This window comes from Hemicordylus capensis, chromosome 4, assembly GCF_027244095.1.
Source record: "Hemicordylus capensis ecotype Gifberg chromosome 4, rHemCap1.1.pri, whole genome shotgun sequence".
In the NCBI taxonomy this organism is placed as follows: Eukaryota; Metazoa; Chordata; class Lepidosauria; order Squamata; family Cordylidae; genus Hemicordylus; species Hemicordylus capensis.
Window position 1 is genome coordinate 144,985,236 of NC_069660.1, and position 27,003 is coordinate 145,012,238.

The window sequence follows — 27,003 nt, forward strand, 5'->3', positions numbered from 1 at the left end:
TGAACTAGACCGGCCTCAAAAAAAGGTGGCTGGTCCGTGATCGAACTGAACCGGACCCAGTTCACTTTGAACCAGTTTGAATCAGTTTGAAAGTTTGAACATTTGTGGCAGCCACCATTGTACCCAGACCCCGGCCCAAGAAGACACAGAGACATTTTTTTAATGGGAGAAACGGGCCACGCTTTATTAATATTTAACAACAACAGGCATGGCGTCCTGAAACAAGGTGATTAATCACCAACTTAAACAGTGCGGGCACCTAGGCATGGGCTAGGATTCAAAACGTCCTATCCATTGCCCGCAAGGGCGACACACCCTGGCTCAGGAAAGAGGCAGGCAGCTCCTGCCCAATTCCTTCAAAGCCAACCCCCCCCTTTTAAAGAGGGGATCTGAACAGCTTCGGATCTTTACCGCCTCGGACTGCACAGCCCAAAGGTTGGTGAAGCCCTGAAGCAGGTTTCTTGGCAATCAAAGTCTTCCCGTGCCGCACAGGCCACATGGAAGCGATTGACCAATCCACCTTAAAAATGCCCAAGGGTGCTCACCTAAATCTATACCTCCTTACCCCACAGCCCGCACTGTTCCTGCCACCCAGGAAGGTTAGCCATCGCTTGACCTTCCTGCCCCACATTTGCCTAAACTTTCAGCAAGAGCCTCACGGATATTGTGTAAATATAAATCACAACCTTTTTCGGAAAGATGCACCCCGTCAGGGCGAAAGAGCTCGGGGAAGCGAGCAGCCAAATCCGGCTGCCGAACCACCGACCCCCCAGCTGCCATCACCAGTCTGCCTATTGCAGCTGAAATTTTTCTGCGTGCCCTCTCTAGACTAAGACCAGAGTGAGCACCATGCCAAACTCTGCGTTGGAGCCAATTAATCCAAATCACGTATACACCAGGCATCCACCTGCGCAAAATAGCCAAATCCGATGAGGCTTGCTGAAAGATGGCGAGACCAGGCCGCCGGCCTAGATCATTCTCCCCAAGATGAAGAACAAGAATGTCAGGAGAGGGAAACCTGTCTAAATGATTCCTTAACGCTGGAAGCAACTGATTCCAGAGCATGCCCCTCATGCCCAACCAATAAACTGAAGCTTTGCGTCCAAAACCCAGCTGGGATCCCCAGTGGGAGGTGCTGGCCCGCTTGAAAGCCCAAAAGACCAAGGAATGGCCACCCATCAGGACTCGGACCGGGACCGCCGCCCCACCAGCACCTGTCAAGAAAAAATATAACAAGTCAGCAGTACATAAAACAACCGCCCGCTGTCAGCGCACGTAACGCCTGACCGCCACGGACCTCCATCTTCCAATCCTCTGGACGGCAGACTCATGCAGCCCAATATTCGTAGCGGTGGTGGCTGCACCGATACGAAATGAATGCAACGTCAATCCCTGGAGGGGAACCCCCGCAGCCCTCAGAGCCCTCCTCAAAACCGCCAGGAACTGATACTGTGTAAGAAGAGTCTGATCACTATGACTAAAAAGACAGCCCCCTGCAAAAGGGGCTAACCCAACGTAATGCCTCAAGGCCGCTACAGGGCACACACTCACCTCCCTGGCCGCTACAAGGCGAACTGTCTGGCCCCTGCCCCTCTGATCCGTCTTAGAGCGACGAAGGAACAAGCGGGCTTCCCCTTCACTGAATGTGAAATCGGAATATTGCAAGCAGCGGTCCCGGGGGGAGGACCCACTGCGGGGGAGCAGCTCGCTTGGGCGAAAAGCCCCAAAGAAGGCAACTAAGACCGCAGCCCTAAACAACGACACCTCCCATGGCCCCGAGCAGCACCCCACCAGGCGGTCCAATGTGGGAGCCACCAGATCCAAAGTAAAAGGGCGCCTGGAATCCCTGGGCCTGGGTTCCGCCCTGGTCCAACCCTCTAACATACGCCGCACCCGAGGGTCGGCGGATGAGTCACTAACCCCCCGAACCTGGGCTTCAAAGGCTAGTGCAGCTAAATAGCCCCCCAGGGTGGACACCGCACGCCCCGCCCTATGAAGGAAAACCAGAAACTGCTGGATGTGTTCTACAGGGACAGGCCAAACATCCACCAAACCTTCAGACTCCCGAAAAAGCGAGAAAGCCTCCAGCTTGGCTGCGTAGCTCGCTCTGGTGCTAGGCGCCAGAGATGCCGCTATGGCCTGCTGTGCTTCCGCCCGCCAAGTTCCCAAAGAAAGGCCGGCATGGGTTCCGGGAGTAGGGCAGCCTCGGGTGCTAACTCTCTGAACCTGTTTAACTGAAAATGAGACAGAGCGTCAGCTATGTCGTTCCGTATACCCGGGACATGGCGGGAGTGAAAAAGGATGTTAGCCCGCAGACACTGTAAAACCAAAGCCCTAACTAAGCCCATGACCCTCGGTGACTGGGAGGTCTGGGTATTGACAATCTGGACCACCACCAGGTTGTCACACCAGAACAAAACTGAAGAATTGGCAAACTCAGCTGACCAAATATGCACGGCCACCACAATTGGGAAAAGTTCTAAAAAAGTCAAATCACGAGCAATCCCATGCCTAACCCATTCCATAGGCCACCTAGCGGAACACCAATGTCCCCTAAAATAAACCTCGAACCCAATTCCACCTGCCGCATCAGAGTGGACCTGTAGGTTGGTTTCAAGTAGTCTATCCTGTCGCCAAAACGCGACCCCATTGAAGTCAGTAAGAAATGCTTCCCAGAGGGCAAGGTCAGCACGAACGCCCTCCGTAATCCGCACTCTATGATGGGGAGCCCGAACACCCACCGTCAAGTCACACAGCCGGCGCAAAAAGGCCAGGCCCGGCCCGGAGCCACCATCTTGCAAGCAAAGTTGAGGTGACCTAAAACCACTTGCAGCTCCCTCAGGGAGACCTTACGGGCTCGACCCAGGGACCGAACCATGCCCAAGAGGACAAACAGCTTGGCCTGAGGCAGCCTGGAGCAACCAGCAATGGTGTCCAGCTCAATTCCTAAAAAGGAAAGGCATGTGACCGGCCCTTCCATCTTGTCCTGTGCTAAGGGCACACCCAGCTGGTCCGTCAGCTCCATGAAGGAGCGCAGTAAATGGTGACACTCCCTAGAATTCCCTCTGCCTACAAAAAGAAAATCATCTAAATAATGAGCCGTGTAGGAGAGGCCCGCTAGACGCCTGACTGCCCATTCCAAGAAGGAGCTAAATGCTTCAAATGCCGCGCAGGAAATCGAGCAGCCCATAGGCAAAGCCCGATCAAAATAAAAATTACCTGCAAAAGTAAAACCCAGCAACTCGAAGTCATCCGGATGCACTGGCAACAGGCGGAAAGCGGACTCAATATCGCATTTCGCTAAGAGGGCCCCGGGGCCCCTGCTCCTAACTACCTTTACGGCCTCGTCAAATGAGGTGTAACATACAGAACATAGGCTATCAGGGATGCCATCATTTACCGATGACCCCCTGGGATGGGAAAGATGATGAATCAACCTGAATTCACCAGGGACCTTTTTAGGAACCACCCCTAACGGCGAAACCCTAAGGCCCGGGAAGGAGAGGCTAGCAAAAGGCCCCATCACCCGGCCCGTGGCCACTTCCTTTCTAATCTTCCTAAATACAATCTCCTCCTTGCCCACCACCGATCTTAGGTTGCGGGAATTACTTAAACCCCTACGCGCCGAAGAGGGAATCCGGAACCCATCCTGGAAGCCACTCAACAAATACAAAGCCGCTGAACGGTCTGGATAATCCAACAACAACCGTTGCAGCACCCTTAACTTGACAGGGCTAGGACCCTTTATTCGAAGGGGGTGGGGGAGGGGCACCCTTTTTGTTGTTCCCTTGTCTAAACTTGCCCCCGGAGCCCCCGAACTTGGCCCTAGGACAGGAGGAACTTGGGTGACGTGCCCCGCAGACACCACAGGCATGTTTAAACCGACAGGGGGAACGGGAGCACCTGCCATTGGTGTTGAATTCCCAGCAAACAAGGTGGGGTTGAACCCACTGTTGCCCCGTACCCCCTGCAGGTGGAACCCCGGACGGTTTAGAAAGCAAATGCCCACTGTCCGACCTGTCTCCCTCTATCGGCTGGGCGGGAGACATAGTAACCAGCCATAGCTCCTGCAAAGGAGCATCCGAGGGTAAGGTGGGATCCAAAGCTGCCCGCATTCTAAAACTCTCATCATATCGTACCCAGGAAGATCCCGAAAAGTCGGAGACCGCCCTGTGAATAATGTCCATGTATTTAAGAAGGGCAGGACCCCTTGCAGGTTGGGCCTGAACAATAACCCCCATATAAATCGTGAAGCCGGAAAGCCAGTTGTTCCAAGTTTTCTCAACTGGTTTCCTCTTGGTGGCTTCATGCTCCTTACAGGATTCCCCCTCCTTGTGCTTAACCTCGGGTTCCCTAAACAATAAACTAAATATGTCTACATATTCCCCCTTCAGAATTTTTTCCTTCGTAGAAGGGAGCAAGTTATCGCCTAGCGGGAGCCCCATACCCCCATAGGGCGCATGTTGTGGAGACGGCACAATACCCATTGGGTAAAAACCTGGCTGGGACCCCATAGTGGTAACTGAAGCAGGAGCCACCCCCGGGGGTGGGAGCGACCCACTGGGAGGCCAATTACCTGACCAAACCTGCTCCGCAGCACCTTGTAAGCCTGCCATAACCCCGGAAAAAACCAGCGGGGAACCCGCACCCCAAGATTGTGTATATGGGGGCCAGTAGGAAGCTGGGCCCCATCCACCCATGGCAGGCATCGGCCAGGGAAAGGAAGGCCACTGGCCGGTGCCGCCGGGTGGTGTAGGTACAACTGGCTCACCCGGGGGCAAAGGATTAGCCGGATCCGTTGGCAGCTGGCCAGCCGGTGCTGCAGGTGGAGGTAGCAATGGTGAAGGCTGCTCAGGCGCTGGGACCTCAGGTGCAGGAGGCGGTAACGCTGGTGTAGCAGGGCCCGGTCCGGCAGGGCTTAGCCCCTCCTCAAGTGCGGCCAACCTACTAGAAAGAGATGTTAGCAGCTGGCTTTTCACAGAACCCCTAGTCCGACGTGGAACCTTAGGAGGAGGCACGCCACCCCCACCCGAAGGACCAGCACCCTTATCGGAAGGGGCTGCCTTGGCCTTTTCCAAAGCCTCCATTCTAACAATTAACCCACGGATGAGAGTCATCTCTTCATCCTCTTCATCCGAAGATGATTGTGGGGGAGCAGGCCTCTTGGGCTGTTTGACAGGGCGCCCCCCTTTTTTACCCTTGGCCTTCCCCGGCATCTTCTTGAATAAATGTGCACCCACAAGGATAGACCCCACAACAAACCACCCACAGAAAACCAGCACAAAACCACCACCTTTAAAAAAATAATAATAATTTGTAAAATTATAGATAGAAATATATAACTGAGAACAAAAAGACCCTTAGTCACCACCCAGGCCTACAAGCCCACTCAGAACAGGGTTGGAAGGCCAACCCCACGCCCACTCCTAAGCAGGCCCGATAAGCCCCAAAAGAAAAGCAAACCAAATCGCAGTGGCACGAGACCCTTGAAGGAAAATAGGCTGCCTTGGGGGAGAAACACCAGCCCCAACCGCCCAAGCAACCCCCCAACGCCCAACAAACCGAAGGGCAAAAGCCCTGGTGGAGAAGCGCCCAAGATGTGCCGCCGCGGGCCCGCTAGGCCCCGAAATGCTGCAGCCGCGACCGGGCCGAAAGACTCCCAAGGAGGTCCCCAACAACTAGGGGGACCACTGCCGCCGCCGATACTGTAGCCCCCACGACAGATCACTGCCGAAATTGCACCCCGCCCGCTTGTCGGGCGCTCCCCCCACCTAGCCTCCAAGGAAGGAGCTCTGCAAGCGAGCTCCTTCCACCACGGAAGCCAGAAAGCGACTGAGAGGCTGAAGCGAAGAAACGCTCAGCCTCTCACGGAGCCCCGCCCACCACGGGCCAGCCAGCCAATGAAGGCTGCTCCTTGGGCCTCGTGACCCGGGCTGGGACAAGCACCCTCCCACCTGCACGAGGCAAGGGGAGGGGGATTTTGTCTAGTGTGTTTACTAGTTTTCTCCCTTGCTGATTGGTTTCTGCCACTGCTTTCAGATTGGCTTGTGATCTGCTTTGCTCTGGTTGGCTTGTTGTCATTCAGAATCATGTGTTGCCAGGGCACCTCTGGCCCCATTGGCTGGAGGGAAGGGGGAACAAAAAAGAGGGAGTTTCAAAGAGTATTTAGAGCCAGCCAGACACTATATCCAACATGTGGAATTGTATGCCTCTTCACTCTGCCTCTGGATTCTGGAGGAAGACAGCTGCCTTGCCTTGCTGCCTTGCTCTGCTGCTGCTGCTGCTGCTGCTGCCTTGCTTTGGCTGGGCCCCTGTCCTGCTCTGCTGGACTCCCACTCAGCTGTTGGACCCCCACTTTCCTGCTGGACCTGTGCTGCCTTCTCACTGAGCCTTAGACAGAGACTTATCTCTGCTTTTTATTTTTTTCTTTTGCAATGCCAACGGATTTTTTCTTTTCCTAAGTTACAGCAATCCAGTGACTTAACTAGTTGCTGTTTTTATTTATGTTCTTTGTTTGAGTGAGTGGGTGGATGACCTGCTGGCAGTTGTACAGTGGGTGGAGTCAGTGGGCAAGCGGTTCGATTAGCCAGAGTCTCATCTGATCACCTGGACCATCTGGGAGATAATGGCTCTGAAGGACCAGGCATTCCATGTGGATATCGCCAGCTGCTCAGACTGCTTGCCCCAGACTACCAGATCCATTCACACACCACCTTCAGCGATTGGGTGGTGCCCTCCCTGTACCAGGCATGCAGGGAGGTTATGTCAGAAATGCTGGAGCCAGCCCTGAAACCAGTATTCACTTCACTGCAGATCTGTGGACCAGCCGTAGTGGGATGCACACTGCTTTCCTGTCCCTCATGGCACACTGGGGACAGGAGAGAGAGGGGTCATCTGCTGCGGGTGGCATAGCCAGCCCCTCCCATGTAGGAACGCCCAGGTGGGCTGGGCTGCATTTGGAACTGCTGGACACTGACCATACTGTAGGTGTGCAGTCGGCTGCCATCAGGACTGACTGGTCAGGCAACCAAACCTTCACCAAGGATTCCTGGTCACTGACAATAGTGCAAACATGGTGAGGGTTGCCTGTCAGTTGCAATTTGTGTTCATACAGCGTATGGCACACACTCTGCACCTGGCCAAGACAGACACACTTGGCCTCAAGGAGGCTAAGGACAGGCAACGTTGACCCCTCCCCACTGAAGGCCCTGCTGCCGCCATTGCTGCTCTTGTGAAGAAGTGCCACAAGATAGCAGGCCACATCTACCAGAGCAAGAAGCAAGGCCGATGTTCCGGGAGAGGCAGCGTGAGCTCCACCTATCTGAATAGGTGATCCCTCACAATGTTCAGACCTGGTGGAACTTCACCTTTCTCTTGCTCCAGCTCTTGTAGGAGCAAGATGAGGCCATCAATTCTCTGACAAGGAGGCGTGACTTGTCCAATGCAGACTGGAAGCTCATTTCTGAGGTTCTCGACACTCTAGCCTTTCCTTGTTGCCACAAAGAACTTGTGTGCCAAGACAGCAGCACTAAGCCAGGCTTGGCCCACCGCTCTTCTCCTGGAGAAGATGCAGGGTGAGCTCCAGAACTCGCTGACCACAGGGGAAGCACGCGCCCTGGCAGGTCAGCTGAGGATTGGAGTAGTGGAGCAGCTAAGCAATACCTTGGATCAATCGGCAGAGTTTGTTTTGTCCTGCCTATGTGCCTATGTGACCCAAGGATGAAGGGCAATGCTCTCACTCTTGATAAGCTGACCAGGGACCTCCTTGTTCAAGAGGTTAGGCAGGTGAAGGAGAAGAAGCTGGGTGGGAAGCAGGATGAGAGTGCTGGAGTGCCAACTTCTGCACACTCCACCCCCAGTATCAGTATCACCACCACTTGCTGGGCCAGCAGCGTGGTGTCTGTCGCCATGGCAATGCAACCGGCAGTTCTGCCCGGGCGTTCCACCTAGTGGTTCGCATGGGGGTGTCTTGGTGCCTTGCCAGGGATACATGAGGAGCCATCGGAGCACTGTGGCAGCGTGGAGCAGTCTGTTCTGCAGTACCTGCAGGAGCCAGTGGTGGCAGACCCAGAGATGGAGCCGATCCAGTTTTGGGCAACGTGTTGCCAAGTTTGGCTGGACTTGGTGGTGGTTGCCGGATGGTTCCTCTCCTGCCCACCAAGCAGCATCCAGAGCAAGAAGGTTCTTCTTCTTCTAGTTGAGTTCAGCTTATGGCTATGTTTGCAAAGGATGCTGCTGCTGCTACTGCTACAATTGAGGCATAAATGTGTGCCATTGTGTGGGACAGTAACTTGTGCAAGTGATGCAGCACAGGCACCTAGCACTGTGGCTGGCTGATTCTGGGTCCATGCTTCTTTTTTTAGACTGTGCCACATTCTGTGTTGGGAGTGTACAGTGCATTATGGAGATCCCCCCTACCCTCCCGAGTCTGCCAGGCACAGCTGCAAGCAGCTGCAGCTGACACACAAGCAGAAAAATGGGGCTGGGAGAGCGTTCGATCTCCTAATCCCATTTTAAGGGGAAATTTTTGCTGCTGTGGTGCAGCTGGGATCGGGCCTGATCCCAGCAGCTCACACACACGTGCAAAACTGGGCTGTGCTCCCTTAGCCTGGTTTTGCACACACATGTGAATATGTCATCTTGCTAAGCAATTTCCCCCTACTAAATGGGCAGAGAGGTGGTGGCTCTCTGAGATTTAGCAGGAGAACAACAACTGTCCCAATTTAGCTCAGCAAAGCTTCCCTCCCAGTGGTTTTTGCTGTTGTCTCATGTGTATGTGTTTTAGACCGTAAAGCTATGCACACGATCCCCGCCGGATCATGTGCTTCAGAGGCTGGGACAATGCATCCCGGTCTCTGGCTATCCCACAATGCACCATGTGACAAGTGCAGTGCACTGGGGGATAGCCCCATGAGTTGGGTGCTCTAGGCGCCTATCTCTGTGCATGCTCAGGCTGCAAGCAGCCCCAGCACCCAAATGATCTTGGCACTGACTGGGGTTAAGGGCTAGAAGCCGAGGTTATAAGTAGGGTTAGGTGGGTCCATGCAGATCCCGGCACTGCACATGAGCAGCCTAGCCCAGGCTGGGCTATCCTAGCCTGGGCTAGCCTCCTCAGGTGAATAGTCTTAGTGAGTCTCTTTGAAACAGAGAATCACCCTCTTATTCCCTTTGCTGGGTAAACTGCTTTGAGAACTGTTTTTATTATTAAGTGCTATATAAGTATTCTGTATAAATAATATTAAATCATAACTATATTAGAACACAAAGAGGAAAATGACAAAGTAATAAATTTGCTCAGAACTGGGTTATATTTATTAACTTCTGGCAAAATAAGGCTCACATACATCTACAAATATATCACTTTTTAAAGTAGCAATCTCAACCCCCTTTTCTTTGAGTGTAAATCATATGTTGATTGTTATACTTTATGTATGAAGTTTTAAGAACATATTTTAAAAATAAATATGGCCTCGCAACACTTCTGGAAGATTGCTAGGCTTCTCTTCAGATACAGACAGTACAACCAAGTTTTAGTCCAGACCAAATGCATACATGGAACCTTTCTGTACTAGGTAGCTTTGGTGAGTATGTGATTATCCCCTTGCTCTATTTTTCTCCTGCCTGCTTCAAGAATCTCAAAGTGTTCTCCTGATAGAGATGTGAACCCAAGATCTCTAGATACATCCATATAACTATGAGCCTGCTCAATGGGCACCTTCCCTCTTATGTTAAAACGGAACAGTTGCACTCTGGCCTGATTGATCATATTTAATGCCTGCAATCATTCTGCAGACAACTCATTATCAACTGGTAGATATGAACCAAATCAACCCTTTGAGCTCTGTAGGAAAATCCTTCACCCACTCTTTTACAGGAGGAGTGGCAAAATAATACAAAAAGGTCTGCCAACAAAAATAAGTTAATTTCCCAGGCCGGGCAGCTTTTCTGAGCCTTGGCCTGGCTTTGGGGGGGTGGATATAGCTTTGTTCTTGGCAGGAAGGAATTCACAGTTCCTTCTTTCTTAGGGGTGGAGGTTCTCCGTCTTCCTGTTACATCTGAATTTGGCAAGAGAGTCTTTTTGCTTAACTCACACCACTCCTCCTCATTAGTTAGGTTCACTTTGGTCACAACAGAGGTACAGTGAGGGGCTGGGGAAGAGTAAGAACAGGGAGCATCCTAAGGAATATATTTAGTGTGATGAGTTGTGGTCACTCCCTCAAGGCTTGATGGCTCATGGAATTGTGACTGGGACTTTAGTGCCTTAAAGGCTGAATGGCTTTGTTGGATGGGAATGTTTCTGAAAATAGCTGCCCAGTCTAGATATGATCTAACTAATTGTTCTTTAATCTAGAGCATTCACTATAAAGTTTTGTGTCTTATTTTCCCACTCCAGTTCTAGACTTGCTACAATCTGTTATTCCTGAATGTCCTTTTGTAAAAACTACTAGGATCTCAAAATATCTGTTGCAAAATATTAACCACAGTACAATCAGATTCAACATTCATTTCAGCTAGTTATACTAAATAGCTAATGAATCAAGAACAGCATTCTAGATTTCTCTTTAGGCACTAGCTATCCAGCATGATATGTGCGTTTAATCCAGCATATGAATTAAGGGGGGAAATGTGTAAATTAATGGGTTTCAGGGCATCTAAACCTAAGATCCTTTTATTTGAACTCTTCCCATCCCTGGCGGCAAATGGGCACCAGAACAGGGGTATGTGTGTTCTAGAGCAGATTATCAAAATCTGATAAAATTATTTCAATTCGTGGAATCTTCAGAGTTCAATTGATTCTCCATTCTCATCAGCTCAGTCTGTATGTCTTCAAAAATCTTAACAAAGGGGAAAGATGTGATCTTCCTCTTACTGTGCATTATTTTTTTATACCACACTTCCACCAGTGAGCTCATGGCAGGATACATGCTACTCCCCTCATTCATCTTCAGAATGTCCTTGTGAATCTGAAAAACAATGGTGGCATCCAGACCAACCTCAATCAATGAAATCTCCTTCCATAAATGCAAGGAGCATCATGCTCACACAAGGACACCTTCCATGAGCACAATGCTTCTTCTTTTTTCTAAAGCACAACGCCTTTTCTTTTCTCCAAAGGAATTTCTGCTAATAGAGGGTTAGTCTGGATGCTGCCCATTGCCTGATTAGCTGGTTGCGGGGGCGGGGGCACATTTTAAGGTTCACCAAAGACCAGAACCTGGTTCTCTGACATCCAGCATTTTCGCCATTACATCACAATCGCCCTTATTCAGATTTGCTACAATTGCAGAAGCCTATACTACAACTATCAAGCAACTGTGTCCACCAATGAGAGGTGAGCCAACTAGCCCAGATACACAACCTGTCTATTCCATCTTTAAATCCTCTGCCACAAGTGTCCTGGCTCAATCATCTTCCAATGAAAACCACAAATATTATTTTTCAAACAGACTATTTGCATACAAAAATGTAATTTTACCTTGCAATTTCAAAAAATAAAAAATTGGCACATAGTGGCCTCTTTAACTCCATTAACATAATCAGTCAATTTAAAAAGAAAATCAATTTGCTACCATAGAAAATCAATTTGCTACCATAATGCAAAAGCAATTTGCATTAGAAAATGTTCTTTATGAGCAAAGGTTGCACTTACAGACTTCCATTCAGTCCCTCTCCTTCTATAATAAGTGCACATGTTATTTCATGGAATGATGTTTCGAAGTTGAATAGAAAGAATGAGAGAAAGGCAACTGAAATGATAGCATAATTGGACTGAAGAAGCCAAGCAGATACTTAAGACTATTATTAGGTGAGCAAAAGAGTCTAGTAGAAATTTCCAAACAATAAAGAGAGTAATACCGAGAAGTATGGAGGCGCCACTCACATTCCACAAAATTGAAATTGAATATGGAGATTCCTTTTCAGTCAAAACATCAGAGGAAATTCAGTTTGCACTCAAAAGAAGGTCAACAAAACTCAAGCAATTCCTCAGGAAGGTCTTGATGTTTTGCAGGAAAGATGAAATTTGACAAATTTTGTGAAGTGGATTTCAATATCAAAAATTGACACAGAAACTTGACATTAAAATGTCGGTATCAAAATGTGACCATTAGGCCCCATAACAAACTCTCAATGTGCTGACAATAGTATTTCAGGGGGTCTTCCTGATGGGTTCAATTGAGATAGTACAACATTTGCTGTAACAAGTCAGTGGTCAAGTACTATTGAATATGAGTTCATGCGTGTCTGATACTTTCAAAGGTTGACTCCGAATCATGTAATATAAAATGCTGAGGTAGGTATCAAATAACTGTTAGTAAATCTTTTATTTGGAGCTGCAGATGCTTAGGGTGATTTGGAGAGAGAAAGAAATATTTTGGGAGAAATGTCTGTCAGTTTTTTATTTCATCCTTCAGTACATTGCTTTTCAAACCATATCAGACAGAGCTGAACTGAAACAATTTATTGTTGTTAAAACACAATTTCAGCAGTGGCAAAGACACACCTCTATCTATCTATCTATCTATCTATCTATCTATCTATCTATCTATCTATCTATTTATTTCATTCCTTGTATGAATATTTGCTAATTGTTTACAGGTTTTATTTCCTTCATTCAGGTGCCATCATTAACATCATGAAGTCAAATTCACTTGGCTGTGTAGCACTGTGATTCTTGACATTCACTGTGTAATCCTTGAGAGGGTAGGATTACCCATGTGACAAATCCAGGAAGGAGGAAGAAGCAGTACTCCAAAAAACCTGTTGCCCATGTAGCAGTAGCCATAGAAAACAATGGCACCAAACAGGATTGGCTTTGGGGAAAACATTTTTGTCCTAACAAAACTACCAGTTTCCACCTGAGAGTTAAAACTGGGAATATTCAAGCACAGCTCTAACACACAGCACAACTAGGTTTTTAAAGATAAAAGAAAAGACAAATGAAAGTCACAGACAACCCTGGGCTTTCTGTAAACGGTGGCTAGGAGCCAACACCTATGATTTATATTAGTTGAGAATATTCTTAAAAGGTGATGAAAGCCAGCCACTCTCACCTCTCTCTTGCAGCAAAGCATCATTTCCAGATGGATAGATGCTGTGTGGTTTCCCATCTGCCGTTGCTTGTAGAACTATCCATACAGGCTGTGGCTGACAGTGGACATAACATTCTACAAAAGTCTACTATGACCTTTTACACTGGGGATGGGACGAAGGAGTCTTCTAAAGTTGTGAAAATAAATTTAAATGTCATCCAATGTATGCACCATCTCCACAAGTACAGGTCATTTTTTGTTGTTTTTTTAAAAAGATTCTGCTGCTTCTTTTCTCTTGGGGTAAAAATGGAAGTGTCGGTGGGATTGTATACATTACGCCAGCTCTGCATCAAATTCTCAAGGACCTGTCGCTGAACACTTTCGTATTTCTAGAAACTCTGTTCTAGGAGAGTAAGGTAAAGTTGTGCCTTCAAGTTGGTGGTGACTCCTGGCACCCACAGAGCCCTGTGGTTTCCTTTGGTAGCGTACAGGAGGGGTTTACCATTGCCTCCTTCCGTACAGTATGAGATGATGCCTTTCAACATCTCCCTATATCACTGCTGCCTGATATAGGTGTTCCCCATAGTCTGGGAAACATACCAGCTGGGATTCGAAACAGCAACCTCTTGCTTGCTAGGCAAGTTATTTCCCCACTGCGCCATTACATGCCAAGATATCAGAAAGCTAATAAGACTGGTTTCCTGGGGTGGGAGCTGCTACAGTGCTGCTCTTCTCATGCCCTCCCCACCAATGATATGAGAAGTACCAGATCTTGCAGGATGAGCCCATGCATGCTGCAGCTCTTTCCCATGCTAATGTCATCTCTTAGGAAACTGGACAGATGATGGCATGCAAAGGAGCCATAGTATGGACTCCATTAGCATTGTCCCAGGCATCTTATGTTATCTGGTTGTAAGGAGTGTCCCTGTTGCAGCCATGCTGCTGAAGTAACTAAAAAATCCAGCCTATGAGAGAGATGATAATGTCTGTCAGATCACATTTGCCCATATGAACCTGCCAGAACCCTTTGCTCCACATCTCAGACCCTGCCTGCCATTGACTGGTTGACAGGGACCAATGGTAGAGCCTTTTCAGGTGGGGCCTTTCAGTTCAGTTATGCCCCCCCAGATCCTTTCACATGCTCCCTCAATGTTTTTAAGAAACATGCAAAGGCCCATCTTTTTAGAGAGGCTTTTAACATTGTCTGTTCTAGTAGGTTTTTAATTTGCAAATCTGATTTTAATTGGGTCTAGTTTTTAGCTGATTTTATTTATTCTCATTTGTTGTGAGCTGCTCCAGTAGTGCACTGGAGAGGCAGGAAATAAAAATTTTAAATAACATAAATAATAATTCCTCTTTCTTCCAATCTCACCACTGCAATTATGCAATCTTATGCAAAAGAAAGGAAGCTGGTTCACACATGTATGTGTGAACTTAATTAGTGTACATTGAATGACTGGTATAAAGAGTGTCAAATTGACTCCATTGTAAAGTATTGCATCTGAGTTACCATTAACATTCTGTCTGTGGTTTTGTATATCTGATAGCCCATTCACATATACAAATATGACAGGAGATTGTTGGAGCAAGTGAACGAAATGGTTCTTTATTAGAGTGACATTCAGAGCTACTGGTGTAATTTGAGCTGATATAACTTTTCTTCAAGGGAATATCTTGGAAACATATTAATCGGTGTTTATCTGTTATATGGCATTATGATGATATCATAAAACAATATATTAAAAGCCTTCAGGAGTTGGTTGCAAACCTGTGGCACCTTGAGACAGATTCATTAAACTCCTTATAAAATCTTAGATCTCATTATAAAATATAGCAAAGCAAAGCATCTGCTAAAAAAGTGATCCCCGGAAGTTTAACATACAATAAATTATCTCAAAAGGCAAAACATTAGTTCAATAAGGTGATTCACATATTCAGGTTCTCAAGTGACAAACATGGATGTGTTAACCAGTGAAGAAAACTATGAAAGCCTACAACTTTTGAAGTAATAATAAGCATTAGCATCATTTATTTTGTCCTTCCCATCATAGCTTTGCTGAGAGAGTACTTCCTGTTGGAAGTTAAGGACTTTGCACTGTCTCTTGTCTCAGACAGTGGGGGACAGACTAGTGAGTCAGAGGGCTAGAGGGTCAAGACATTGGTCATCCCTTCTCTACTGCTCTGACACTATCCCTTTGGAATGAAGATTGCTAATCTCAGGGTGACTTCCTTCCTCTCTCTCTTCCCTACCTGTCCTTCTACCTTGCAACATGGCAAGCTCCTCTCCCTACACCATGTGTGCAGAGAAGATGCAGAATCCATCTGCATCAAGCTAGATAGATAGATTAGAGATCCTAACTCCTCACTTTCCTATATAGAATGGAGTTCCTCAATAAATGCCTTATATATTGATTTGAAACTATGAATTGGCTCCAAGTTACTTTACTCTCAGCACACACGCATGCCTAAGTAAATTCCGCTGTCTGCTATAATGAAAAAGGGATTCTCTCACCAAAGAGAATTTCCAACACTTCCAAGGCCAAAAGTTTTGAAAAGCTTGAAATGCTGTTTTGAAATATATGAAGCAATTAGGTTTCCCAATTCTAACAGAAACAATTCAGGGAGAATTTCCCCAATCCTCACACCAGTTTACTCACTATGTTGTAGGGGTGCATGTGCTAATTATGTTAAATAGCATACCGGTTTTAACAAATCAGCTGGCAGTTCAGTTTGTGCCTAGAACTGTAGTCAAACTGGGTAAAACTGGGTTGACCCCAGTTCTAGTGCTTGCAAAGGAGGATCTGATAAGTATTCCCCTTTACAAGCAACAGGAGAACCTTATGGAGCTGAAAATGGGAGGGTGGGGGACTGGTGGGAGGTTTTTTTGTTAATCATGAGAATAGCCCCATTGAGTCGACACTTTCAACCAACTGTCCACCACAACCTCTAGATCTCTCTCCTGGTCAATCATCAACAGCTCAGCTCCCATCAGCATATATGTGAAGTTGGGGTTTTTTTTGCCCCAATATGCATCACTTTACATTTGCTTACATTGAACCACATTTGCCATTTTGCCATCCACTCATGCAGTTGGGAGAGTTTGTTTTGGAGCTCATCACAATCTGTTTTGGATTTCACTACCCTAAATAGTTTAGTGTCATCTGCAAATTGGCCACTTCACCACTTATCCCAACTTCTGTATCATTTTTTTTTAAAATAACTTTTTATTCGATTTTTCACAACATAAGATATACACACACAAACACACATACACACACACACAAACTAAAAAAGAGAGAAAAAGAAAGAGAAAAAACACACAAACAAAACAAACATACAAAAAACAACAAGAGGACTTCCATCTCATCATTATAACAAGTGTCAGTTACAATACCCAAGTCTTGCCTGTAATTTAATCGTTCTCCCCCCGATAAATCGTATGAAAGTCAGCTCTAGGGCATTTTAAAAACATTTTTGTTTCCACTCAAAAGCCTGATTGAAATCCATTGCCAACTATATCATTTATGAACAAGTTAAAGAGCACTGGTCCCAGTTCAGATCCCTGGGGGACCCCACTTCTTACTTCCCTCTATTGTGAAAACTGTCCATTTATTCCTACCCTCTGTTTCCTGTCCTTCAACCAGTTACTGATCCAATCAGGGACCTGGCCCCTTATTCTATGACTGCTAAATTTACTCAAGAGCCTTTAATGGGGAATTTTGTAAAAAAAAGCTTTTTCGAAATCCAAGTATACTATGTCAAACGGATCACCTTTTTTCACATGCCTGTTGATGCTCTCAGAGAACTCCAAAGGTTTAGGGAGGCAAGACTTGCCCTTGCAGAAGCCATGCTGGTTCTCCTTCAGCAAAGTCCATTTTTCTGTGTGTAACAATTTTGCCCTTAAGTATGCTTTCCATCAATTTACCTGGCACAGAAGTTAAGCTGACTGGCCTGTAGTTTCCGGAATCCCCCCTGGATCCCTTTTTGAAAATCGGAGTTACATTAGTTGCTTTCCAGTCCTCTGGTACAGAGCCTGACTGTAGGGACAAGTTACATATTTTTTATAGGAGCTCAGCAATTTCACATTTGAGTTCTTTTGGAACTCTTGAGTGGATGCAATCTGGCCCTGGAGATTTGTTAATTTGGCCCTGGAGATTTGTAGTAAACTACATGAAGTATGGATGGGAAAGAAACAGAGACCCCTAGCTGTCGTGACAAAAGCATGAACATGGGAAGTGTATTCTAGACACCTAAAGGCTACCTTGCAGCTACATTCAGCTGAATGACTGCAGTCGCTCTACAGCTAATTCCTTGCTCCTTTGCGCAGCGCCACCTCTATATGAGCTATCTGCCAGTAAACTAAGGCAGGAAGCATTGGTATGTAGGCCCAGTTCCTGTGTCTTGCCCATGGGGTGGGAGGATTTGCGGCAGCCATTTGGAGAGAAGTAGTTTCACAAGGCATCATGGGACCTCAGGTTCAGTGGCTTGAAATCCCACAAGACCTGGCCTAGTCGAAGATTTCCTGGATGATCAAGCCACTGTAGTTGAGGCTTCATGGAGCACTGGGAGGGTTTCAAAGCTAATGCCTCTTTTCTCCAAATGGCTGCCACTAATTCTCCTGCCCTGATAGGCACATCTGCATGGCGGAGGGGGCCTCATCATGCAGCACCTGCATCCCACCCAAAATGTGAATTTCAAACTTGCCACAAGCAGAAAAGAGACTATTTTTCAAACCATAAAGTGTGTTTTACAGACTTGCTATATGCCATGGTATGAAAAAGTACTAGCTAAAATATTGAGAAACAATAATGATATACTTACACATTCTGTGACAGACTGATTATGGGTTTGCACTGAGAATTTTATGTGGAGAGAGCAAATATGGCTTCCTGGAAGGAAGCTCCTGACTAACCTCTCGGGAATTTTCAATCCTATTTGGTCTAATTATCTTCATTATTAATATGAAGATCAGAATGCATGCAGAGCTTTCCCTCCCCCCTTCGACAGGAGGGGAGACTGGCAAGATTCCAGGCTTGAGAAAGTCTGGACTCTGGATGACCCCCCCGGGAGAGACCTTTCTGCTTCAGGCTGAATGGGAGAGGTTTCCTCCAACCTCATTAAGGAGGACCTTGCTACTTATATTCCTATCTACATCTTTCCTAATTAAATCTCTGCGATGTCTACGGCCGTGAGTTTAGCAGTTCTATGGCTTTTTATTGATAGCTCTTGCTTATTTTTCACTATCTTTTATTTTGCTGGAGATCTCAGCATTCCAACGCTAACAGCTTTCAATTTTGCCTCGAAGAATTTTTTTAAAAAATGTCTGATACTCCAGCAATTACTTGTTTCTTCGTTTAATCTTGAACTCCAAACTATAAACTATTTATAGCCTTCATCGTCGGGGAATATCATGGTTTTTTTTCCTTTTTTCTTCCCATTTTAAATTCTTGGTGAACTCCTCCCTCCCCCATTCTGAACTTTCCAGCAGACAAGAACTTGCAATGGAGAAGAAGATAGACTTGGAGAGAAGAATGGTCTCCCTCCCCCCTTTCTTGACTCTGTTCTTCATTTTAATGTTTTGCAAAGCCACATGTCAATTCAGCTATGTTTGTCTTACAAAGCCCTGCGTGGAAAAAATTCTGTTTACCCATTTGCTGGGAGGATCCGACTCTAGAAGACTTGCTTTGTATTAATAGTTCCTTTTACAATTCCTTTTGTTTGCATGACTGACAAGGTGTTTTATGGCTGAACAATCACCTTTTTTCTATTAACTATCCAAGCTCTGACTGGAGAAGCGAAAGTGTTGGAGAAGGAGTTTGCTCCCTTCGTGTTGAGACCTTGATTTTATCTAGAAGAATAACCATACTAGTCTCTTGGCTGAGCTCGAACGATGAAGATTTATTATCCCTTACAACTTTTAATCCCTCATTACTTTCATGTTTACTGAATGTTGATCTTGCTAAAGACAGAGTGGGGAAATTGGTAAGGGGAGTGACAGATAAGATGTGTTTTACTTTGAGATGAATTCAGAAGATTCTATTCGAATGACCCTGAAAGCCTTAATTTTATTTGAAAGTGCACTTGCTTCTACTGTTTACCCTTTGTATGTAAATTAGTAGAACTTCTTGGCTTTGGGAGCTACAGCTATGGAGAGACTTACGTGGAATGATTTCAGCTGGAGGGATTTCTATGTGAAGAAACTTGATAACCGCTTTTTCCCCCTCAGGCACAAAAGTTGTAGTTCTGGCATAGCTTTGTCTCTCCCCTATGTGAGAATGTCCTTGGAAATTGTTTCTAAGATTTCATGTTAACCCTTTGCTACGTGAGCGAGAAGATTCACAAAGTCTCAAAGACTTTAATGCTAATTTCTTCTCCCCCCCCCCCACCATGTCTCTTTCCTTTTTCTTTTTGGTCTCCAGAAATATGACTAATTCAGGGTTTATCTATCGATTTATAGGTTTTAGGGTCGAGTATAAATAATATTATACCTCGTAAATTGGCTCATCAATGTATTCTCTGTGCTTAATTTTTTTTCTACCAAATATTATTTAGGGAGTTCTATAGGATTTAATACTGATACAACCTTAATATTCAAAGTCTTGACCTAAAGTATTAACACATATCATTAGAAAAGAAACTGGAAAATATGTGACTATAAGTGACTAAACGTTAGGATTATAACTTTGAGCATATATAACAATATGTAACCTCATTACTTAGTCTTTTAAGGTATTCCCTGTGTTAATTGCCTTGCTTATTTTAACCATTAATATTTAGGGAGTTCTAAATATGGTCTAATAGGGGTAATAATCTAATCAGGAATTAAATTGCATAATGAACCCGATGATTCTAAAGACGTAAGCAAATGTCACATATATCTGCCTTTTGTTTTCCCTTTTTAATGGAAGAAATGAGAATGAACATAAGAACATAAGAACAGCCCTGTGGGATCAGGCCAAAGGCCCATCTAGTCCTGCATCCTGTTTCTCACAGTGGCCCACCAGATGCTGCTGGAAGCCAAAGGCCAGAGTTGAGGGTGTGCCCTCTCTCCTGCAATTACTCCCCTGCAACTGGTTCTCAGAGCCATCCTGCCTTTGAGACTGGAGGTGGCCCACAGCTTTCCGACTAGTAGCCATTGATGGACCTCTCCTCCATGAAGTTATCCAAACCCTTCTTAAAGCCATCCAGGTTGTTGGCTGTCACCACGTCCTGTGGCAGAGAGTTCCACAAGTGTATCATGCATTGTGTGAAAAAGTACTTCCGTTTGTTGGTCCTAGACCTCCTGGCAATCAAGTGACCCCTGGTTCTAGTGTTGTGTGAGAGGGAAAAGAATTTCTCTCTCTCCAATTTCTCGAAACCATGCATGATTTTGTAGACCTCTATCAGGTCTCCCTGCAGTCGTCTTTTTTCTAAACTAAAAAGCCCCAGGTGTTGTAGTCTTGCCTCATAAGAAAGGTGCTCTAGGCCCCTGATCATCTTGGTTGCCCTCTTCTGCACCTTTTCCAGTTCAACAGCATCCTTTTAAAGATGTGGTGACCAGAATTGTACGCAGTACTCCAAGTGTGGTCGCACCATAGTTTTGTATAAGGGCATTAGAACATTAGCCGTTTTATTTTCAAACCCCTTTCTAATGATCCCTAGCATGGAATTGGCTTTTTTCACAGCTGCCGCACACTGAGTCGATGCTTTCAACGAGCTGTCCACCACGACCCCAAGATCCCTCTCCTGGTCAGTCACCAACAGCTCGGATCCCATCAGCATATACTTGAAGTTGGGGTTTTTCATCTCAATGTACATCGCTTTACATTTGCTAACATTGAACTGCATTTGCCATTTTGTTGCCCACTCCCCCAGTTTGGAGAGATCCTTTTGGAGCTGCTCACAATCCATTTTGGATTTCACTACCTGGAAGAGTTTGGTATCATCTGCAAATTCGGCTACCTCGCTACTTATCCCTGCTTCTAGATCATTTATGAATAAATTAAAAGCACCGGTCCCAGTACAGATCCCTGGGGGACCCCACTTCTTACTTCCCTCCATTGTGAAAACTCTCCATTTATACCTACCTGTTGTTTCCTGTCTTTCAACCAGTTAGCAATCCAAACGTGTACTTGTCCCCTTATCCCATGACTGCTAAGTTTCCTCAAGAGTTTTTGATGAGGAACTTTGTCAAAAGCTTTTTGGAAGTCAAGGTATACTATGTCAACTGGATCACCTTGATCCACACACTCGCTGACACCCTCAAAGAAGTCCAAAAGGTTGGTGAGGCAAGATTTACCTTTGTAGAAGCCATGCTGGCTCACTCCCAGCAGGGCCTGTTCTTCTAGGTACTTTACAATTTTATCCTTGAGGATGTTTTCCATCAATTTGCCTGGAACGGATGTTAGGCTAACTGGCCTGTAATTTCCCGGATCACCCCTAGATCCTTTTTTGAAAATCGGTGTTACATTTGCTACTCTCCAGTCCTATGGTACAGAGCCTGATTTCAGGGATAAGTTGAAAATTTTAGCAAGGAGGTCGGCAATTTCACGTTTGAGTTCTTTGAGGACTCTTGGATGGATGCCATCCGGCCCTGGTGATTTGTTAGCTTTCAGTTTTTCCAGACAGTTTAGTACATCATCTCTTGTCACTTCTATCAGATTCAGCTCTCTAGCCTCCATCCCTAAAATCCCTGGTTCAGGAACAGGTATATGCTCAGTATCCTCTGCCATGAAGATGGATGCAAAGAACTCATTTAGCTTCTCTGCAACCTCCATATCCTCCTTAATAATCCCTTTCACTCCTTCATTGTCTAATGGTCCAACTGCCTCCCTGGCAGGTTTCCTGCTTCTGATGTACTTAAAGAAGTTTTTGTTATTCCCCTTGATACTTTTGGCTAAATGTTCCTCAAACTCTCTTTTTGCCTCCCTTATTGTTGCCTTGCATTTCTTTTGCCAGAGTTTGTGTTCCTTTCTGTTCTCTTCGTTTGGACAGGCCTTCCAATTTCGGAAGGAAGTCTTCTTCCTTTTTATGGCATCTTTGACGGTACCCCTAAGCCATGCTGGCATCCTCCTGGACTTAGTGGTATCTTTCCTCCTTTTGGGTATACAATCTAACTGGGCTTCTAGTATTGTGGTTCTGAGTAAACTCCATGCACTTTGGAGCGAAGTGACTCTCCTGTTTTTCCCTTTCAGCTTTCTTTTCACCATACTTCTCATTTTGGAGAAGTTTCCTCTTCTGAAATTCAAAATGTCCATGTTAGACATCCTTGGTGATTCTCTCCCCACATGTATGCTGAATTTGATGGCACTGTGGTCACTGTTCCCTAAAGGGTCAATGACACTGATGTCACACACCAGGTCCTGGGTGTCACTCAGAATTAGGTCCAAGGTTGCCTTCTCTCTGGTCGGTTCCATGACCAACTCTTCTAGGGCATTCATTTAGTGTATCTAGAAATTTGACCTCTTTGTCATGACCTGACTGTGAATTTACCCAGTCTATGTGTGGGTAATTGGAGTCACCCATAATTACAGCCCTGCCTCTCCTTGACGCCTCCCTGATTTCCTTGTGCAACTCCCAGTCACTGTCGGCGTTTTGATCCAGAGGGCGATAGGACATCCCCAGTAGCATGTTCCCCTTCCGGCCTTGTATAGTCACCCTCAGGGTTTCTGTGGAGGACTCCAGTCCACCTAGGTTTTCAAGCTTGTTAGATTCTATCCCTTCTCTAACATACAGTGCTACTCCACCTCCAAGGCGCCCCTCCCTGTCCTTCCTATAGAGTTTATATCCAGGGATAACAGTGTCCCACTGGTTCTCACTGTTCCACCATGTTTCTGTTATGCCCACTATATATATTTCTGCGTTAGCAACCAAGCACTCCAGCTCACCCATCTTGGCTCGGAGGCTTCTGGCATTGGCATACAAGCACCTATACACTGAATCTCTCCCCTGAAGTATGCTATTCTTATGACTCTTTGACCTGCTGGCACATGCTCCCGTCTGCTCTTTATGCGGTTCTGCACTGTCCCCTTCTGTTTTATCTGAATTCTTTGCACCCTCGCACTTTAAAGGATGGCTTTTGCCAAACGGGATACTGCCCAGCTCCCATCAGCTGTTCCCCAGGTGTCATTTTAAAAGCTGCTCTGCAACCTTTTTGATTTTAAGCACCAGCAGTCTGGTACCATCTTGGTTCAAGTGCAGCCTGTCCCTTTTGCACAGGCCTTGCTTGCCCCCAAATGTGTCCCAGTGTCTAACAAATCTAAACCCCTCGTCCTGGCACCAACGTCTGATCCATGCATTGAAACCCCTCAGCTCTGCCTGTCTCACTGTACCTGTGCATGGAACAGGTAGCATTTCTGAGAATGCTACCTTGGGGGTCCTGGACTTCAGTACACTACCTATCAGCCTAAATTTGGCTTCCAGGACCTCCCAACTACATTTCCCCACATCGCTGGTGCCAACGTGCACCACGACAGCTGTCTCCTCCCCAGCACTGCCTAGGAGCCGGTCTAGATGCCGCATGATGTCTGCAGCCTTCGCACCAGGCAGGCAAGTCACCGTGCGGTCAACACGCGGGTCACAAACCCATCTCTCTATACCTCTAATGATCGAACCACCCACTACAAGGAGGCCCCCACCCCTCCCCTGTGCGAGAAGATATGGGCTTATCATCCATGGAAGGGGTCCCTTCTAAAGGAGCATTTCCCTCTTCCTCAGACCGATGTCCTCCTTGCCCAAGACCTTCATTCTCCTTGACTGCAGAGGAGCTACCAGCCCTGGAGTGGGATGCCTCTATCACATCCCTAAAGTCCACATGCCTCTCTGTCTCTCTGAGCTTCTCCAGATCTGCCACCTTGGTCTCAAGGGAACGGATTTGTTCCCTGAGGGCCAGGAGCTCTTTGCACCGAACACACACCCATGACTTCTGCCCATGGGGCAAATAGTCATACATGTGGCACTCTGTGCAGTACACTGGGAAGTGCCCCTTCCCCTGCTGACTTTCTATCTTCATACTGTCTTTTTGGCTGTTTACAGTATTTAGAGTTAGTTTATTGTAAGTAGTTTATTATCTGTTTATTAGAAGGATAGGTCTCAGCTGTAATGGTCAGCTATTTAACTGTCCAAACAGCCTTTCCCAAGAATATGAGGGATACGAGGGAGGAATATGTACTTACGTTCTCTTCTCTACCAGGTTCCTTGTGATCCAAACTCCCCCGCACACTTCCCGCTAAACTCCTGCAAAACTCCTATGTCCTGTTTGTTCTCAAACAAATATCTTTTCTTATTATTATTTATACAGGTTTCAATTCAGACGCACGACAGCGAGGGAACTTATATTCTCTTCTTTATAGAATACAGAATTTAATCACTAAAATTTAACTATAGTTTTTTTGCCTCTTGTGTGGAGTCCACACCACAGAATATTGGGGATGTCTGCGCTCGAATTACTTGCATTATTTCTATTTTCTATGTCATAGTTGGATCGGTTTTCTCCTCCTTAGAGTGCCTGATAGAAGGATGATCAACTAGGTTGGGGCAGGTTTTTTTGTCTTTTGCTTTTCTCCAGGGTTAAGGTTCAAGATTCTTTTATTGATAGCTTCTGATACCCAGTTAAAGATTTTCTATTAATGCTACTTTATTTTTCTTATGTCCTGGTTCTGATGGATAAGACCTTGTATGTTAATTTGTTTTGACGGATTCTCTGAGATGTAACCTTTCTGTTTCTATATATAACACTAATAAAAGCATCTTTTAAAAAGATAATTTTGTGCAACAGTTCATGATGGGGGGAAAGCATGATGGACTTTGCATATGACTGTCTGCTAATAATGGTGGCTCTAGATATGTCATTCTCTCATCTCATTCAGTCTCCTGTATATCCAATTAAAAGGCATACTGCTATGGCTTGGCACATTACTGTGGGCTGCACCAGCGGTGGAGCACAAAGCTACAATGTCCGTTATGACTGAGGGATGTTTCACATGTGTTAACTGGGCACTTTATTCCTCTAGACAGCCTTATGAACATATGCTACTGCTCTTCCCACTCCCAGCCCCACATACATGACCCCATGTATAGAAGAATGGTTTTCTACATTCTTTCCATCATGGGAGGGATGTGCTGGATGTCAGCCTTTGGCAGCATCACTAACACAGAAAACTAGCAGCATGTCAGCGAACAGCTTCAGCTAGAAATCTCCCTGGCACCTAGTTTTCTATGTGGAAGGATTTTTTTTTTTAAAAATGAAGTAACCATGGGCATTCGTAGGAATTTTTCTGGGGATAGGACAAAATATACACATATTTATTTATTTATTTTACATTTTATGTCCCGCTCTTCCTCCAAGGAGCAGTGTACTACATACTTAGGTTTCTCCTCATAACAACCTTGTGAAGTAGGTTAGGCTGAGAGAGAAGTGACTGGCCCAGAGTCACCTAGCAATTATAATGGCTGAATGGGGATTTGAACTCAGGTCTCCCTGGTCCTAGTCCAGCACTCTAACCACTACACCATGCTGGCTCACATACAACATATGTAAATAGAAATCAAAACACAGCAGGTTGTATCTAATGTTAAAATTGGCTCAATCCAGGGTGGGGTGGGATTTAGTTATGTAACACCTAAAATCTGGTACTTCCAAGGCACAGGGTTATCACTTCAGGGTTTATCACCTCAGTGAACTTTGAGATTCACTTCAGTGTGTGTGTGTGTGTGTGTGTGTGTGTGTGTGTGTGTGAGAGAGAGAGAGAGAGAGAGAGAGAGAACTTTAGTTTAAAAAATGTGCAGGCAATGGAAACTTGAATCAAACTTTTTACTCTTTTCCCTCTACATATAAAGGTGCCATCATTATTGGATCTACAGTTCCATTTCTCTCTTTTCTCGGGATATGGAAATGACTGCCCTTTCATTGCTTGGCCATACAAACAAGAATCTTAACCATTCGCTGCTATTTCAGGTACAATGCTCATTTACGCTAATTATAATAATTTTGCAGGAAATCACCTTCCTCCAGTACTGAATAATAATTTATCCCATATAATGTATATTTTAAATGTCTCAAATGTGATGCCATTTGGAAGGCTACATTCATCAAATGAGCCTTGCGCAGATTGCTAAAGTGAGCCTAATCTCCTTCCAGCTGAAATAGTTGACATTCTGAGTCACTGCTTTTATACTTATTTAACTTTGCTGTCTTTTTCTCCTCCAATTAGGCAGCATTTCTGTATATATTCACAGTCATTTAAAATAAAGTATATTGTTCCTGTGATTGGGCTTAATCCACAGGGGACTCTATCATTTAGGGGGGAAAGAGGGAGTGTCTCCCCTCCTTCATCTGTGTTTCAGACTACATCTGATGATTCTTTAGGAGCATTTATACTTCAATTCACTGAATGCACACACATACAAATGGGTCTTTATACAGGTATACAGTCTGAAAACAAAAATTATATTATTTATTATTATTTATTATTATTTATTGTTTACACAGTCAGAAAATCAGGTGTTATTTACTGGTTTGTTTTATCCAGACATCAAGTCCTTCCCAAGGAGCTGGGATGGCTGGATTTTATTATCAATATTGTTGTTACTATAGATATCATTGCAGAATATAGGCTGTTTCCAGTAAAGTTGCTTTTTGTAATTGAAGAGTGATTTCTGTGGTCCCTATGGTGTTGAGGTGCTCTTCAAGGTGTTTTGGAATTGCACCTAGGGTGCCAATTACTACTGGATTATTTTGGTCTTCTTCTGCCACAGCCTTTCAATTTCAGTTTGTAGATCTTTGTATTTTGTTATTTTTTCTATTTATTATTTTTGTTTAGACAGTCAGACAGGTGTTATTGACTGGTTTGTTTTATCCAGACATCGAGTTCTTCCCAAGGACCTGGGGGGGCTGAATTTTATTATCAATGTTGTTGCTGTTATGATAGATATCGTCGCAGAATATAGGCTGTTCCCAATAAAGTTGCTTTTTGTAATTGGCTGATGGTGATTT

The 27,003-nt window shown here is 45.5% G+C and overlaps 1 long non-coding RNA gene across 1 annotated transcript in view; it reads right to left on the reverse strand.

The window, feature by feature from the left end:
• Positions 1 to 282: 282 nt before the first annotated feature.
• Positions 283 to 27,003, reverse strand: part of LOC128324435 (uncharacterized) — a 32,861-nt gene continuing 6,140 nt past the window's right edge. Inside the window, exons 2-3 of the long non-coding RNA XR_008306854.1 lie at positions 4,772 to 4,947; positions 283 to 1,214 (exon numbers count right to left, since the gene is read on the reverse strand). This is a non-coding gene — a long non-coding RNA (uncharacterized LOC128324435). The remainder of the gene's footprint in view (positions 1,215 to 4,771; positions 4,948 to 27,003) is intronic.